The 16,780-nt window shown below is 33.6% G+C and overlaps 1 non-coding gene across 1 annotated transcript; it reads left to right on the top strand.

Annotated features, from left to right (window-relative positions):
* Window positions 1-15,389: 15,389 nt before the first annotated feature.
* LOC121216483 (small nucleolar RNA R71) lies at window positions 15,390-15,496 on the top strand. The gene has a single exon (XR_005912665.1). It is a non-coding gene; the product is annotated as a small nucleolar RNA R71 (small nucleolar RNA).
* The last annotated feature ends 1,284 nt before the right edge of the window (window positions 15,497-16,780 follow it).

Below are 16,780 nucleotides of genomic sequence, written 5' to 3'. Positions count from 1 at the left end.
AGGTAACACACTTATGACAAGGTCATTAGACAAGTACTGATCGAGTAGCTTTCGTAATGATATGTTATTAATGAGAGCTCAATCACGATACTATAGTGAAATGACTTCGTAACTAAATGAGTTTATAATTAATAAGTGAAAAGCTTAAACTTAATTATAAATCATTTGAGTCCTAATTACATGTCTAGTCGGTCCCTCTGCTAGCTCATTAAAACCATAAATGAATTGCATGTTGAATCAAAAGAACATAAATAGATAAAAATGATAAAGTTAGAAAAATGAGTTACATTCAGAAATGAATATAATTTCTCTCTAAGTATGGAAATGACCTAAGAATTAATTTAAGTTTTCGAATTATTATTTAATTAAATAATTGAAGTTCAAAAATTAAATTAAATTAATGGTTATTGTGAACCTTTTGAAAGTAGAAATTAAATGTATTTTTTCACAGATTCTTTTATGGTAAAGTTATCATAATTTTAAAGGAATTAAAATTGGGTTGAGAAATTTGTTTAATTCAAAAATTAATTAATTAAAATTAATTTAATCAATAATTTCCATTTTAGAAAATTAAAAAAAATATATTGAGTTGGATTAAATGATAAAGTGTTGGGTTAAAAGTCTAAGAAACACATGTAATTGGGTCTAATACAGGATAGGCCCAAAACCCTACAATCCTAGTAAAATAACTAGGATTAGCTGTCCTTCTCTCTCCTAATTCAACTAGAGGAATGTTTTCTATTAAATAAATACTATTTGTATTCTACTAGTTCAACTAGGGTTTTGCTTCCTCTCCTTAGAAATAGATGGCACTGGTAGGACTAAAAACCAACCAAAAGAACAGAAGTTCTACATATATTTTCAATATTGTTATTCTGCTTGAAAATAGTCAGAATTTATTTCTAAGTATAAATTCTATTTTCAAGAATAACAATTCTATTGCTTTCTATGAGAGAAAAAGATTTACTTTCCTATTGAAAGTAAAGAAAGTTATTTTTGGTTCTGTGTTTGATTCAAAATTGTTCGAGCCCAGTTCATGGTACAAGAGCGAAGAAGGCCGTTCAGTTGAAAGTTGGGAACATTTAAGATCCGTCTGCTCAAAGTACATGTATTATTTCTGGAAAAAGTTTATTGCTATAAATATAAAAAATCGGCTCGATTTTTAAAATTTTTATTTTTTCGCTCTGCAAGAAAACTATTTTTGAATCATCAAAAAGAGAAAAGAGAAAAGCCAAAAGAAAAAAGAGATGAGAAGAACTAAACTAAAACATATGCACAGGGAAAGAAGCGAAACAAACATCTATAATTACTTAAAAAATAAAAAAAATGGAGAAAAAAGGAAATGGGTCATGATGATGATAATAATAATAATAATAATAATAATAATAATAATAATAAACAACTAAGTTAGAGGCGCTTCGATGGTATGCATGCTAATCCTATCGACTAGAAGGTAGCGATTCGTGTGGATAATCGCATATTGAAAAACTAGTCCAATCTAACGATGCATAATGACGGATTGGGGTTGTTGGTGTTGAGATTTTGCTAGATTTTTATAGATTTCAATTGTTCATATGGGAAATATAAACCATTGGATGTATTAAGAGTGAAAAGAGCTTCCATTCAATGGTGGTTTTGTGCTTGTTTATAATCAGTGATGATCGTTTGAATGATTTGGAAGAAAAGGAATGAGAAGAAAAAGAAATAAAGAATTGGGAGAAAAACGAGATACTTTAAAAATACTAAAAGAGGCGGTGAAATGGTGTATAAAATTTTCTTTAAAAAAACTAGAAAAGTTGAAAATAAATTGATACAACGAGTTACAGTGGTTCAGCCTCAATTGTTTACCTCCACTGCCTTAGTTTTTTTTGCTAAAGATTTTCTCCATTTTCTCTTTTAGAATTGATACATTTCATGGGCAAAGTATAACCTTTACAACTCTCAATTTTTTACTAAGGTTAAGATAAAAACTTATCTAGTTTTTATGGCTTAACTAAAAACCCTCTCCCTATTACAAAGGTAATATTATGTAAAAAAGGAAAATCTCCCTAAGGTAGGTGCTTATGTCACGGGACTAGATCTTTCGTCTCGCAATCCGTACGGCCTTAGGCGATCCATTCGCTCCAAACTCACCCAAGTCAGCTTTTACTCCCAAAAGTGAGGATTCCTTTATAATTCCTCTAAGGCACCAATTTGTATAGCAGAAGCGATTGCGCTAAAAGAAGCTACAAAGAACAACAAAAAGCCAAAGAAAGAATGCACACAAAGTGTTTAAGTAAATGCTCAAAGAATTCTATTACTCTTAAGAATTCAACATACAATGGATGATTACAAATGAGGGGGAAGCTCTCTATTTATAGTTGAGGTCCCTCAAAACCAACAGTCAAGATACATTTACATCGACGGACGAGATTAACCATATCTCTTGATTTTAGGGATTTACAAGATATGTCGTATCAAATCTAATATAATATTTACAAGATATGATTCCTTCAATTTTCTAAGATTAGTTACTAAATTAACCTAAGTTGTCATATCTTTATTATCAGGCCAACTAGGCTTCAATCTGATAGGCTTCTCCAATAGTTCTTTGAATCTGGTCAGTTCTCGTAGGCTAAATATTCTGCATCTAATCGATAGACCTCCATGGGGCGCATCTTGTGCCATGGTCACGAGCTTTGCACTTTGGCCCGTGACACTTATAGATTCAAGCTCTTTCAAATTTAAATAAACATTTTAAATAAAAGAAATAGAACTCTATCCAACAATTGTTTATGTGCAAAGTATGAATGTGAGAAGAAAAAAATAGTAAATCTTGAATTTTGAGCTCTTGATCTTTGAAACTTTTGTTGGGTCACTAGAGCACCACCGAAGAAACGAGAAAACAAATTCTAGAAAATCCACACCATGAATCCGTGTACAAGAAAACGAATTTGAGATAGGGCAATGTAACTCCCCAAATTTTTTGATATAGTAAGTGGCACTACTTTGAGATCCATTATAGTAAAATTTCAAGAAAAAGTTAAAATGAGATCAATAAAGATAATGTTTGAAGGAATTATAATTCTTTATGGTTGGAAACCAATGAAGAAAATTATGGATGTGAAAATGTTGAAAAAGTATGAGGACTAATATGTAAAGTAACCACTTAGAGAAAATATGGATTGATAATGATTCGTTGATATTAAATTGACATGGAAAATGTGTTTCAAGAAAAGCGAGTTTGGACTAAATTGAATAAAATGAAAAGTATATGGTCTAAATTGGAAATGTTCTATTTTTGGCCTAAAAAGGATTAAAATGCAATTTTTGCATGGTTGGATGGTATTATGGGCCTTTATGATGTTATGTGAAGCTTAACTATATTAAGTGTCATATTTGGTATAAATAAGTGAAGTGATAAGATAAATGAACTACAAGTGCAAATCTTCCATTAAAGAATATTTTGGGCATTTCAAGACTTTTATAATGAGGATCTTAGAATTAAGAAAATACAATGATGTGAGAAAAATTGATTGCTGTAGATTTTGGAATTTTTAAGTCATGAAATAATGTGGGTCACCCATTTAATATTTTTGAGTTTAATTTTGACTATTTTTAATGAGAATAAAAGAAAGAAAAGATTTCATATTTTTCTTCTTTTTCCCATCCCCCTCCGTTGAAGAAGAGGAAGTTTTATCTTCTCATTTCTTCTTTCTCTCTCTCAAATCCGACCAAAAATCTTCAATACCCAAGTTATTTTCTTGCAAGAATCATTTCTAAACTTAGTTCCACCATCATATTCATCATTGGAAGAAAAGGTTTTTATGAGATAGTAAGAGAGCTTAAGTGTGAGAAAGTGAAGAACAAGGAAAGAAAGTGCATTTTTTTCATCTTTAATATGTTTATTTAAGGTTTCTTGGTATGATTTCTTATGAACATGGTTTTGATTATTGTGTGTTTTGAAGAGGAAGGGTTGATATCTGAGTCGTGGATCTTTGAACAAGAAAAAAGAGGTCTTGAGCTAGTGAAATAGAGAAATTTGGTGATTTTTCTCTTCCAAAGGAAAGTAAATACTCAAGGAATCATCCTTACATTGTAAGAATTAATATAGACAATCTTTAAAGTTTAAATAGATGAATGCTAAAATGGGGTTAAATATTAATAATCATAATTGAATGAAATAGTTTAATGGAAGTGAAAATAGAAACAAGTATATTGGATTAAAATGTGCATATTGAGTTTTAGTGTGCTTGATAGTTATTGAGTCAAAAATTGACTTGGAATAGGGTAAATGGCAATTTTAATGTTGTTGATTAATTTGTGAAGAAAAGAGTAAGTTATGACATTAAATAGGCCATTAAATGATTTGGTGTATAAATGTGAAAAAGAGTATTAAAGGATTGATTAGTAGAATAATAATAAAAATTTAAATTGGAATATTGTATGAAATATAACATGTAATGGCAATTTGCAATAAGGGAATGCTTAATAGCTCGTGGAGCTTTTATAAAATTGTATTATGAGATATTGAGCACGTGTAAAAGTATGGGTAACAAGTCAATTGATTAATATTGGGGATCTCATATTGAATATGAGAGTTTAAATTCTTAAGTTAAATGTGAATAATTTCCAAATGAATATTTACTTATGTACATGAAATGTGGATACCACCTTGAGATGTACCCAATGGAAATGTGTATGCATGAATGCCTTAATGAATGTGTGAATTTGTATGCATGTTTATATGTATGTTTAAGGTTGGGATGTGGCGTCCTAAACTCGGTCGGGACGAACTAACCCAAATTTGGAACGTCATATTAGTCACTTACGTGACCTTCTTATCGATCACCAATTACACCACAAAAACACCAATCACACAAGACAAATGCATGCATAATCATAAATTATTAAGTAAAATAATCATACAAAACCCTAAAACATGCTTTTTCTAACAAAATCATACAATAGACAGCCATGGGTATATTCGTCATTTAACATACATCACACAAAGCAACCATAAATTTTAAATTTAAAATGACTTCGTGACTAAATGAGTTTATAACTAATAGGCAAAAAGGCGAAACTTGATTATAAATCATTTAAGCGCTAATTACATATATCCAATTGGTCCTTTTACTAGCTCATTGAAACCAAAATGAATTGCGTGTTTGAATCGAAATGAATAGAATTGATAGAAATAGAGAAATGGGAAACATTCAAAAATGATTATGGTTTTCTACGAAATAGAGAAATGAAATCATTTGGAACTGAATGTAGGTTTCTCAAAATGGAAACGAAAATGAGAAATGATTCATTTGTAAATGTACATCGATTACTCAGAAATGATTGAAAGAATGAGTTTATATTTTTGAGCTATTTTAAAGCCCGAAAATGAAAATAAATCATTCGGTTATAGTGAATATGTTGAGTAGTGAAATATTGAACAAATTTTCTTGAAATTTTACCAGAGGTTAAATTGTCATAATTTTACCATGGTAAAATTAAGATGAGAAAATTATTTAATATAAATATATTGAAGTTTATTTTGGAAAATAGAAAAATATGTTTTGGGTTGATTTAATTTTAAAGTGTTAGGTTAAAAGTCAAGAAATCATATATAATTGGGCCCAATAAAATGAGAGGCCTGAATTCCTATAAAAATACATATGAGAGGAAACACACCCTATTAGCCCCTCTCCCCTTCCTAGTTGGACTAGTGATCTGCCACAAATTGATGTGGCAAATTATGCTTTTCTAACGTACTTAAGGATTTTTTTCTCGAGTAAAATAGCGTCTTTCGCGTAGTTTATCATTATTTTCCTTATTTTCATATATTTGGTTAAATAAGTGAAAATGTCTCATTTTTGTCTATTTTGTGACCTAAATTGGCCTGTAGTGCCATTGGGAGGCCTAACATGTGTTTGAGTGATGTAAGGACGCGTTGGAGGTCAAAAACGAGCGAGAACGACACCTAGGGCACGGGTATCTTGATACCTCTAATAGTGAAGACTCCCTTCAGTGGTATCGTGATATCCTCTTTAGGTTGTGATATCCAGCTTCGAAGGAAGACCCCAATGTTCAACACTGCCTAAGGTATCATGATATCCTCTTCGTCAAGGGGATAAATTTGGACAAAAAGCGTAGTCTTTGTCTACTCAGTCCACCAATCACACAAGGCTCGTGTAGCGTAACTTTTGGCAACAAAAAGTCATCAGAATACACTTCAATAAAACCAAAAAATTACTGCGGAGGAGACATACACACATTAGCTTAGTTTTAGGCTTAGTTTTCTCTAGGTTTTCTTTAGTTTTTCTATGCACTTTTTTAGGGTTTTTATTTTTCTATTCTTTTACCTTAGATTAGAGTTTATTTTTCTTCATTTTCTTCTTGTTCTTGTTATTCTAGTGTTAGTTCAATTAGTTATTACTGTAGCTAAGATTTATTTGCATTTCTAGTTCTTGTACCCTACTTTCAAGGCCTTATAAGCTTTCATTTAATGTATTTCAGTGTATTTTACTTTCAATATATTAAATCATGTTTCTTTTATGTTTTCTTCTTTAGATTTTCATGTTAAATGGTTTTGGTTTCATGCTAGTTAAGTTTTCTTGCATAAAAATCTCAACTTTTACATTTTTCTTAAGCTTTACTTTCATGGTTTCCTTGTTTTACATTTTTATGTTTATTTTTTTTTACTTTGAGCATGAGTAGCTAAACCTCAAAAGAGGTTGGTTGATGGAGATGTGGGAAAACTAAAATTTTAAGACAAATGACTAAATCGTAATAAATTGGACTAAACCGAATAGAACTAAGAACATAGGTAGTGACGCCCCTAAGGGAAAATCGAGATAAAGTAAGACCGGAAGGTAATCTTGTCGTGCACCTGCTCATTAGTCCCAGGTTAACCAGTGAGATTAAAAGATAAATCAGACCTAGTTCATCTAAGTCGGTGAAATTGAGATCAGTAATAAAATGGAGCCATTTGGTAATTTACGCGATTTATGTCCCTTGTTCGAGGTTCAGTGAACTGCATTGAAGTTAACAAACCCTCATTATTTATTTGCTGGATAGTCTTTTAGTTTTGCATTTCTTGCACTTTAGTCCCTAGTATAGAATATTGAATTTTCCTACAAACTGATCTTGTTATGAATTACTGTACAATAAAATCGTATTAGTAGCTACTTAGACTCTATTGTGTAGACTAGTTATTTCTCAATTGCATCTTCCTTTGGGTTCGACCCATTGGAATACTTTATGTTCCATCGGAGCTATAAACATAACAACTAACACTGTACACTTGTAGTAAAACTGGGCTTTTAAATTTTACCGAGGCCTATAACAACACAAACACAATTTCAATAATTCAAGCAGGCAAAATATAATTAACCCAACACGAATTAAATTCAAGCTAGATTGATTAAAATAACCATTTCAATAGCATAAATATTCATAAACATGTTTGTCAAAACAACAACAAAATTTAAAGAGATAGGGAACAAGAAGCAAATCTGATGTTTCTCCGCGGCTTGACTAAGTTCTCCGTTCTTCGTTCTCCGTTGTCCTCGGCTATCAAGGTGGCTTATGAACACTTTTATTGCTGCTAAAAAATGGCTGATGAGGACCTCTTTCCCAAGAGAAAAAATCGGCACTTGAACAAAAGGGAAAATGAGAAGGAAAAGTTGGGAGAAAGTGAGAGAGGAGAAGAGAGAATGAGATTGTGAGGGATGAGTTGAATGATCAACAAGGGGTGGCTTTTATAGCTGATTGTGGCTACTAAAAATAGCAAATTCCATCAGCCAAAGAGACCCCCCTTGGCTGGCCACACACATGGCAAAGTTGAGAGATTCAACTTTGCTAAAAATAGCTTGGGCAAATCCCTAAAGCCACATTTTTTGGAGGGGTTTGAATGCAAGGTTGAAAGTTCTTCAAGGGCTTCTTTGCAAGCTTATTTAGTCAGATAAAATACTAATTTGGGTCAACATATGGACGGTTCTAGGTAGCCCAATTGGTGGCTGGTTCGGTTCACTAGATACAGTTCAACCAATGCGGTTCAACTAGACCCTTTTTTCCATAATTAATTAATAATAATTTATTTAGCCCAAATTAAATTGGGAATAAATTAAATTAATTATATTATGAATTAACACACATTTTTGGATCATCTTATGCTGGAAATAAATTTGTCTCGATGCTTCAAATTGCTTCTCGATTTTATTCTTTGAGCATTGTCTGCTGAGCCAATTTTTGCCTTTTGTGCGAATCTGTCGAAAATAGTCAAAATTAATCAAAATTAACTATAAAATTAATTAAAATTCATCCTGTTCATATTTTAACATAATTTAATTATTTATAATATTTAATTATTTTTCAACAAGAATTTAACCGAAATAGCATGATTTTAAGTTAAAAATGGCATGTAAAAACACATAAATTTTTATGTTTCCAGACCCGAAACTTAATTCATTTCTCGTCCCGAGTAATGCAAAATTTTGAAAAGAATTTTCTCGAAAACACTTTTTAAAAAACTTCTTCAGAACAACATTGTTCCCAAAATCATGAAATCAATATACTTATGCTCAAAAATAAGAAATTTTATAATTATGCTACTCAAGTATATATATCGTTCAAATTAATCTCAACAATTACCACAATAGCAAAATTAGACTAAATGCTTCTTAATAAAGACATGTTAATCCCTACCAATTTGATTTTAATCCCTTATTCAAAATTAAACTGCAATTATTAAGCTTAACTGATGTCTTCATATGTTGAACAAAGCAATTTCTCTCCACTAATGTAGGTAACATTGGAACTTTGAATCAATAGGTCTTTAACAAGGTTGTAACGTGGCTAGGATTAGGGGTAGGTAAAAGATAGATAATTTTAGGTTTTAAAAAAAAAACCCTAGACTCAGCTTGTATCAGACCTTTCGAAATAATTACCTTCAATACATCAACTTTTCTTTCCTTTTCACATGCTCTTTAGTGCAATTCACTTCAAGTACATATGTTTTTTTTCAAGTATTTTACTGCATGTACTACAATTTTTAGAGCATTTCATACTTCTTTGCAACTCACCCAAACTTATTTTCAAAGAATACTCTGAATAGTACTGAGTTTAGTTTTTGAGACATTTTTAAGATAATTAAGAAAAATGATGGCTAACTTTGTAAGGGTTCAAATAAAATTAGGCCATAAAGTCTCAAAGTTGGGTTTCAAAGGATAAAAATTTTATCATGATTGGCTTGAAAGGCTCAAACGGTCCAAACAACAGTTGCCTAAATCATTTTCAACGTTCCATGCTTCCTAGGATTTCGCCTCAAGCAACTACTAAATCAATTCTAAAGACTTAAACTTTCATGCATGCCTAACTTTCCTAAAGAACTAAAATTTCATGGTATGATTTGCATGCTTTATTAGAAATACATTTCATGTCATTATTAAGCTAACATAACAATTTATTGAAATAATCAAACTTTATTCATACTTAAATTTAGCATACTTAACAAAATTCAAATTTATTGAAGAAAAATATATCATATTCATAATTAAAAGAAAATTTTTATTTTGAGTGGAAATAATTTCAATTTTTGGTCCCCCCAACTTAAAATGAACAACGCCCTCATTGTTTAAAGTGAATAGATACTATACACCAGGTAGGATTCCAAAAAAAAAGGAAGTGAGTCAATTTGACTGCTTAAGTATCAAGCTCTTCCTAGATCTAATCCTAGACATGTATATACCTATTGCCACACTTTACTACTTGCCCATATTTACTTTTGATCCCCATCTCTTATTTTATTGTGTAGAAATAAAAAAAATTCCTAATTAATTCTAATTCTAAGCTAAGTTGATAAAAATTAATATATAAATTATAAATAATATAATTATATATTAAAGTTTATCAAATTATTAATAATATTAAATATATTTATTTTAGATGCTTTTTAAAAATATTCACAAAGAAAGGCACCTAGTTTTTTTATTATTTACGAAAAGATTGACTAAATTTTAAAAATAATTCAATTAAGTCCCTAGACTTAATAAAAATTTAAAATTGAGTCATAAATTAAAACTTGGATCAAAATTGACCCTTTTATTTGAAACTAAAAATTTATTTTTCCATTTAAGGGATAATTTCTTGGAAAATTATGTCAAAATAAATTCCCAGGAAAGATTGGAGGGGTCACAAACGGTCCCGCTTAAGTTCCAATCTCCTAGACAGAATTTATTTAAAAATACTTTACCCGAAAATATACCTTAAATCGTTTATTCAAAAAGAAAAATGAAAAATTAAGTATCTGATAAAATGAACGAGGTTTTATCCTGTTCAATTTTATCTCCCCAATAATGTTTCAGGCGCTGAGCATTAACTCGGAAATTACCTCCCTTACATTGGAGTTTAACAACTCCGTATGGATAGACTTGGTGAATCGTAAATGGACCAGACCAACGTGATTTTCGCTTACCTGGAAAGAACTTCAATCTGGAATTGAATAACAAGACTTGCTGACCTTAAAATTCTCAAACTCGAACGTGGTTGTCATGCCATTTCTTGAGTCTTTCTTTAAGTAATTTGACATTTTCATATGAGAACATTCGGAACTCTTCTAACTCATTGAGTTGGAACATTCGTTTCTATTTCGCGAGCTTAGGATCCAAATTAAGCTGTTGAAGAGCCCAGTAAGCTTTGTGCTCTAACTCCAATGGTAGATGGCAGGCTTTCCCAAAGACCAACCTATAGGGTGATATCCTTAACGGTGTCTTGTATGTTGTTCTGTAAGCCCATAAAGTATCATCTAATCTTGTGGACCAATCTCGTCGGTTCGGGCAGACTACCTTCTCAAGTATGCCTTTGATCTCCTTATTTACCAGTCCAGCTTACCCATTTGTCTACGGATGGAAAGCTGTTGTAACCTTGTGTTTCACTCCGTGCTTGTCTAATAACCATTTTAACCACTTGTTCACAAAGTGGATCCTTCATCACTGATGATAGCTCTTGGGGTTCCAAACCTTGTGAACACATGCTTCTGTAGAAACTTCATTACAACCTTAGCATCATTTGTCGGATATGTCTCAGCCTCGACCACTTAGACACATAGTCTACTGCTACTCGTATGTACTTGTGACCGCAAGACGGAGGAAAAGGACCAAGAAAGTCAATACCCCATACATTGAGCAACTCTACCTCAATGATGTTTGTTCGAGGCATCTCATTTCCGTTGGTGACATTTCCAACCCTTTAACATCAATCACAGCTCTTCACATAAGCATATGCATCCTTGAATAGTGTTGGCCAAAAGAATCTGTTTTGCAATACTTTGGCCGCTGTACGTGTACCTTCGAAGTGTCCCCCACTTGGAGCTGAGTGACAGTGGTATAAAATCTTCGGTATTTCATCTTCTGCCACGCATCTCCTAATCATCTGATCTACACACTTTTTAAACACATCTCTTCCCAGAATAGTACTTCACATCGTGAAGAAACTTTTTCCTTTGTTGATACATCTTATCAATTGGTATCAAACCACAAGCTAAATAGTTAGCAATATCAGCAAACCAAAGGGTATTATGGACATGATTTACCTTCAGGATATGTTCGTCTGGAAACGTCTCCTGAATTGGTATAAGAGGAGAATTCCCTTCTTGTGGCTCCAATTTGGACAAGTGATCTGCTACTTGATTTTCGACTCCCTTTCGATCTTTTCGATCTTGAATTTCTAGATCGAACTCTTGAAGTAGAAGTACCCATCAGATCAGCCTTGGCTTAGCGTCTTTCTTTGCAAGTAAATACTTAATTACCGAGTGGTCCGTATAGACAGTCACTTTGGTACCTACCAGATAAGATCGAAACTTGTCGAAAGCAAACACAATAGCAAGTAACTCTTTTTCTGTTACCGTATAATTTAGTTGAGCTCCTATTAGGGTTTGACTTGCGTAGTAGATGGGATGAAAAACTTTGTTCCTTTGCTGGCCCAAAATAGCTCCAATTGCGAAGTCACTTACGTCACACATCAATCCAAATGGCAAATCCCAGTCTGGTGTGACGATTGTAGGTGTCGTGACTAATCGACTCTTCAAATCATTAAAGGCTTTTAAGCATTCCTTATCAAACTTGAATATAAAGTCCTTCTCCAATAATTTGCATAAGGGTTTAGCAACTTTGGAGAAGTCCTTGATAAATCTTCGATAAAAATTGGCGTGGCCCAAAAAGGTCCTAACACCCTTTACAGATGTTAGAGGTGGGAGTCTCTCAATAACGTCTACCTTTGCTTTGCCTACCTCAATCCCATGTGTCGTTATCTGATGCCCTAGAAGAACTCCTTCTCGTACCATAAAATGACACTTTTCCTAGTTGAGTACAAGATTCGTTTCTTCGTATCACCTTAGTACCTTAGTTAGATTGGTTAAGGAATCATCGTAAGTATCTCCGAATATTGAAAAATCATTAATAAAAACTTCCAAATATTTCTCAACCATGTTAGTAAAAATAGACATCATACATCTTTGAAATGTAACAAGTGCATTACATAAACCAAATGACATGCGTCTAAATGCAAACGTACCGTATGGGCAGGTGAATGTCGTTTTATGTTAATCTTTCGGTGCTACTGTAATCTGATTATACCCTGAGTATCCGTCAAGAAAACAGTAGTAATCTGATCCTGCGAGTCTATCCAGCATCTAGTCCAAGAATGGTAAAAGAAAGTGATCTTTCCTAGTCGTCATGTTCAGCTTTCGGTAATCGATACAATTCTCCATCCCGTAACTATTCTAGTCGGTATCAACTTGTCGTTCTTGTTCTCTACGACCGTGATCCTCTTTTTTTTGGCACACACTAAACTGGGCTTACCCATGAACTGTCTGAGATGGGATAGATGATACCCGCATCTAACCACTTGATGATTTCTTTTTTTACTTCGTCCTTCATGATGGGGTTCAGTCTCCGTTGTCTATTGATCATCCCTTTTTTGCCATCTTCGAGGATAATCTTGTGCATGCATACAGATGGAATAATACCGCGAATATCGGCTATGGTCCATCCGATGGCCTTCTTGAATTGTTTCAGAACTAAGATAAGTTTCTCTTCTTGCTTAGTGGTTAATTCTGCTGAAACAATTACAGGCAGAGTAGAAGCGTTACCTAAATAAACGTATTTTAAATGAGAAGGTAATACCTTGAGTTTTAATTTATGTAGCTTCTCGATCGACATTTTTGGTTGGGAATAGTCCCTCTTTTCTAACTCCAAAGATTCAAAACGGGATTACGGATTAAATCCCCTTTTATTAGCTTCTAGTAAAGCTAAATATTCATCCTCCTCTTCATCATTTGGAGGATCCGATGTTAAAATTCTTTCCAGTGGGTCATCAACACAGTTGAGTTCCTTCTCCACTATTAAATCCTCTAAATCTGACACTGCAGAGCAATCATCTATTGTGTCAGGAAATCGTATAGGCTTAAAGACGTTAAATGTTACCTGATCATCTTGAACGTGCATAGTGAGCTCGCCCTTCTGTACATCAATAAGGGTCCTTCAAGTTGCTAGGAATGGCCTTTCTAAGATGATTGGTACTTCTTTGTCTGCTTCAAAATCTAGAATTACAAAGTCAGCAGGAAAGATAAACTTATCTAAACATACCAATACGTCCTCGATTTTTCCTTCTGGATGTGCTAAGGATCGATCTGCTAGTTGAAGCGTAACTGTAGTTAGTCTAACTTCTCCTATCCCTAACTTCCTAAATATTGACATAAAAATCAAGTTGATACTCACACCTAAGTAACATAATGCCTTACCATAATATGTTGCTCCAATGTTGCACGGTATGGTAAAACATCCAGGATCCTTCAATTTTGGGGGTAGTTTGTCTTGAAGATATGCACTACATTCCTTCGTCAGAGCTACCGACTCAAATTCTCTAAGTCTTCATTTCTTAGACAAGATATCTTTCATGAACTTGACGTAGTTCGACATTTGCTCAAGTGCTTCAACCAACGGAATGTTGATGTGAATTTGCTTGAGTACGTCAAGGAACTTCTTGAATTGAATCTCCTGCTTCTGTTTCTGAAGTCTTTGAGGGTAGGGTGGTGGTGGTTTCATTACTAAGACTGATTCTGGTTGATTCGTCTTCAGAAACTCTGCATCTAACGACGTTGTTAGTTTATCAGAATTAGCTGGTCCTGAGGTTACTTTTTCAGGTTTTACAGATTCTAGTTATGGTGAAACTGGAATTTTAACACTTGATTGAATCGTTTCTTAAACAAGATATATTTCATAAACTTGACGTAGTTTAGCATTTGCTCAAGTGCTTCAACCAACGGGATGTTGATGTGTAGTTGCTTGAGTACGTCAAGGAACTTCTTAAATTGAATCTCCTACTTCTGTTTCTGAAGTCTTTGAGGGTAGGGTGGTGGTGGTTTTATTACTAGGACTGATTCTGCTTTATTCATCTTCAAAAATTCTGCATCTAACGATGTTGTTAGTTGATCAGAATTAGCTGGTCCTGAGGTTACTTTGTTGGGTTTTGCAGATTCTAGTTCTGGTGAAACTGGAATTTCAACACTTGGTTGAACTTCTTCTAAATCTTGAGCGTCAGCTGGCTCTTTTTCAACTTCGACAGTGTTGGGCTCTACTATCTTTCCGCTCCTCAATGTCAATGCTTTACAATGTTCCTTCCCCAGATTTCTCAAATTCTCCATGTCACTAGGTAGAGCACCTTGTGGTCGGTTCCTGAGTTCAGTAGCAAACAGGTCCACTTGATTCTCCAAATTCCTTAAAGTGGCGTCGTTTTTCGCCATGTATGCCTTCAATAGATTCTCTAAGCTATTGGATGGTTCCGCTTGGGTTGGTTTCTGAACTTGTTAAGGGAAACTAGGCGGCTGAGTTGGTCTAGGTTGGACGTAAGTGTTACTGGTTCCAGCCTTTTGGTTACTCTAGGAAAAATTCGGGTGATTTCACCACGATGAGTTCTAAAAGTTGGATTGCAGTCCTTGCCTCCCTCGGTTTTTGTTTTTGTTACCCATGTAATATACAGATTCGAGGTTCAATGGACATTCTTCAAACAAATGTCCTTCCCTACAATACACACAGACTATATTATCAAATTGGTTAGGTGGTTGGGCTATAAAATTGTTAGACCCATTAGCGGTAAGATTCTTAAGCATTGAGGATATTGAAGATACCTGAGATGCAAGTGAAGTGAGAGCGTCCACTTCATGTATTCCAGCGACTCGTCTTCCTAACGCTGCTCGATTGGTTGGCCATTGATAATTGTTGCTGGCAATCCTCTCAATAATTTCGTAAGCCTCATTATAAGACTTAGAAAGGAGAGCACCATTAGCAGAGGCGTCCACTACCATCCTCGTGTGAGCATTGAGACCATTATAGAATGTCTCAAGTTGAATGCAATGTGAGATTCCATGATGAGGGCACTTTCGTAATAACTCTTTATACCTTTTCAATGCCTCATACAGGGACTCATCATCCATTTGTTGGAAGGCAGTGATCTCATTCCTCAACTTGACATTCTTGCTCAGTGGGAAATACTTCATGAGGAATCTTTCGGCTAACTCTTTCTATGTAGAAATGGAGTTCGGTGGCAATGAGCTCAACCAGGCATGAGCTCTGTCCCTTAGCGAATATGAGAACAGCTTCAGTCATAATGCATCTTCGGGTACTCCGGCTAACTTGAAAGAATCGCTCACTTCCACAAATAGGCTTAAGTGCAGATGAGGATCTTCAGTAGGCATTCCACTAAATTGGCCCACAATCAGAAGGATCTGGAACATGACTGGCTTCAACTCGAATTGTTGTGCCTCGATTTCGGGTCTCCAAATAGCCAGATTAAGATCATTAAATACTAGCACGGCATATTGTCGTAAAGCTCTATCCCTATCATCAGCAATAAGGATAACATTCTGAGCAAGGTTTGCTTCGTTTCCTTGATTTATATTCTCAAAGTTTATCTCTTCGGTCCTTCTCTGGTTCGCTTGTCTTCTTCGTTGTCGAAAGGTTCGTTCTATTTTAGGGTCCACAGGGAGTAAGTCGATAATTTGGTCAATACTCATAAACACCTGAAATAATCACAGAAAGATTAAGTAAGTAAAGATTTAAACAGGAAAATAAATAAACCAAAATGTAAAAACAGATTCACAAATAATGACCTTTTCTTTAAAATAGTCCTCGGCAACAGCGCCAAAAACTTGGAACGACGAAAATATGCAAGTCTACACAATCACAACAAGTAATAAAGTGACAAGTAAATGTAGAGTTATCGTACCCATAGGGACTGTAAAAAGGAATATTTATGAACTTAATGTTAAACATTTTGGTGATGGAAAATATTTTGGTTTAAAAATGATTAAAAACTAAGGGTTAAAAATTAAGTAAAAAAAATTTAAAAATAAAAAGGTTCTAATGCACGATTCAAATAAGGTTTAATCAAGATGATATAATTGTGTTGGATTAATTACATTCCTTTAACTTAGAATTATTAAACTTATGTTATACTGGTATGAACAAATTCACGGCAATTCGGTAATTTGCTAACTACTGCTCATACATACTTATTAAATTAATCAATCTCTTGAACATTTTTTAATGTCAATCTAAGCGGTTAATCAATATTCACAAGCATAAAAAGATCAAGTGAGGTAACAGAGTATTTCTACCTTGAAACAGTTTAATCACAATAATCTTGCAAGTTATGCAAGGCATATGTATCGCCAAATACAATGCTAAATTAACTTCAGCTACCTTAGAAGAATAAACATGCACTGATTAAGTATTGTGTCGACTAATTACAA

Source organism: Gossypium hirsutum, chromosome D04, assembly GCF_007990345.1.
Source record: "Gossypium hirsutum isolate 1008001.06 chromosome D04, Gossypium_hirsutum_v2.1, whole genome shotgun sequence".
Classification (NCBI taxonomy): Eukaryota; Viridiplantae; Streptophyta; class Magnoliopsida; order Malvales; family Malvaceae; genus Gossypium; species Gossypium hirsutum.
The sequence above is the reverse complement of the archived record's forward strand: the minus strand, read 5'-3'. Positions and strand labels throughout refer to the sequence as shown.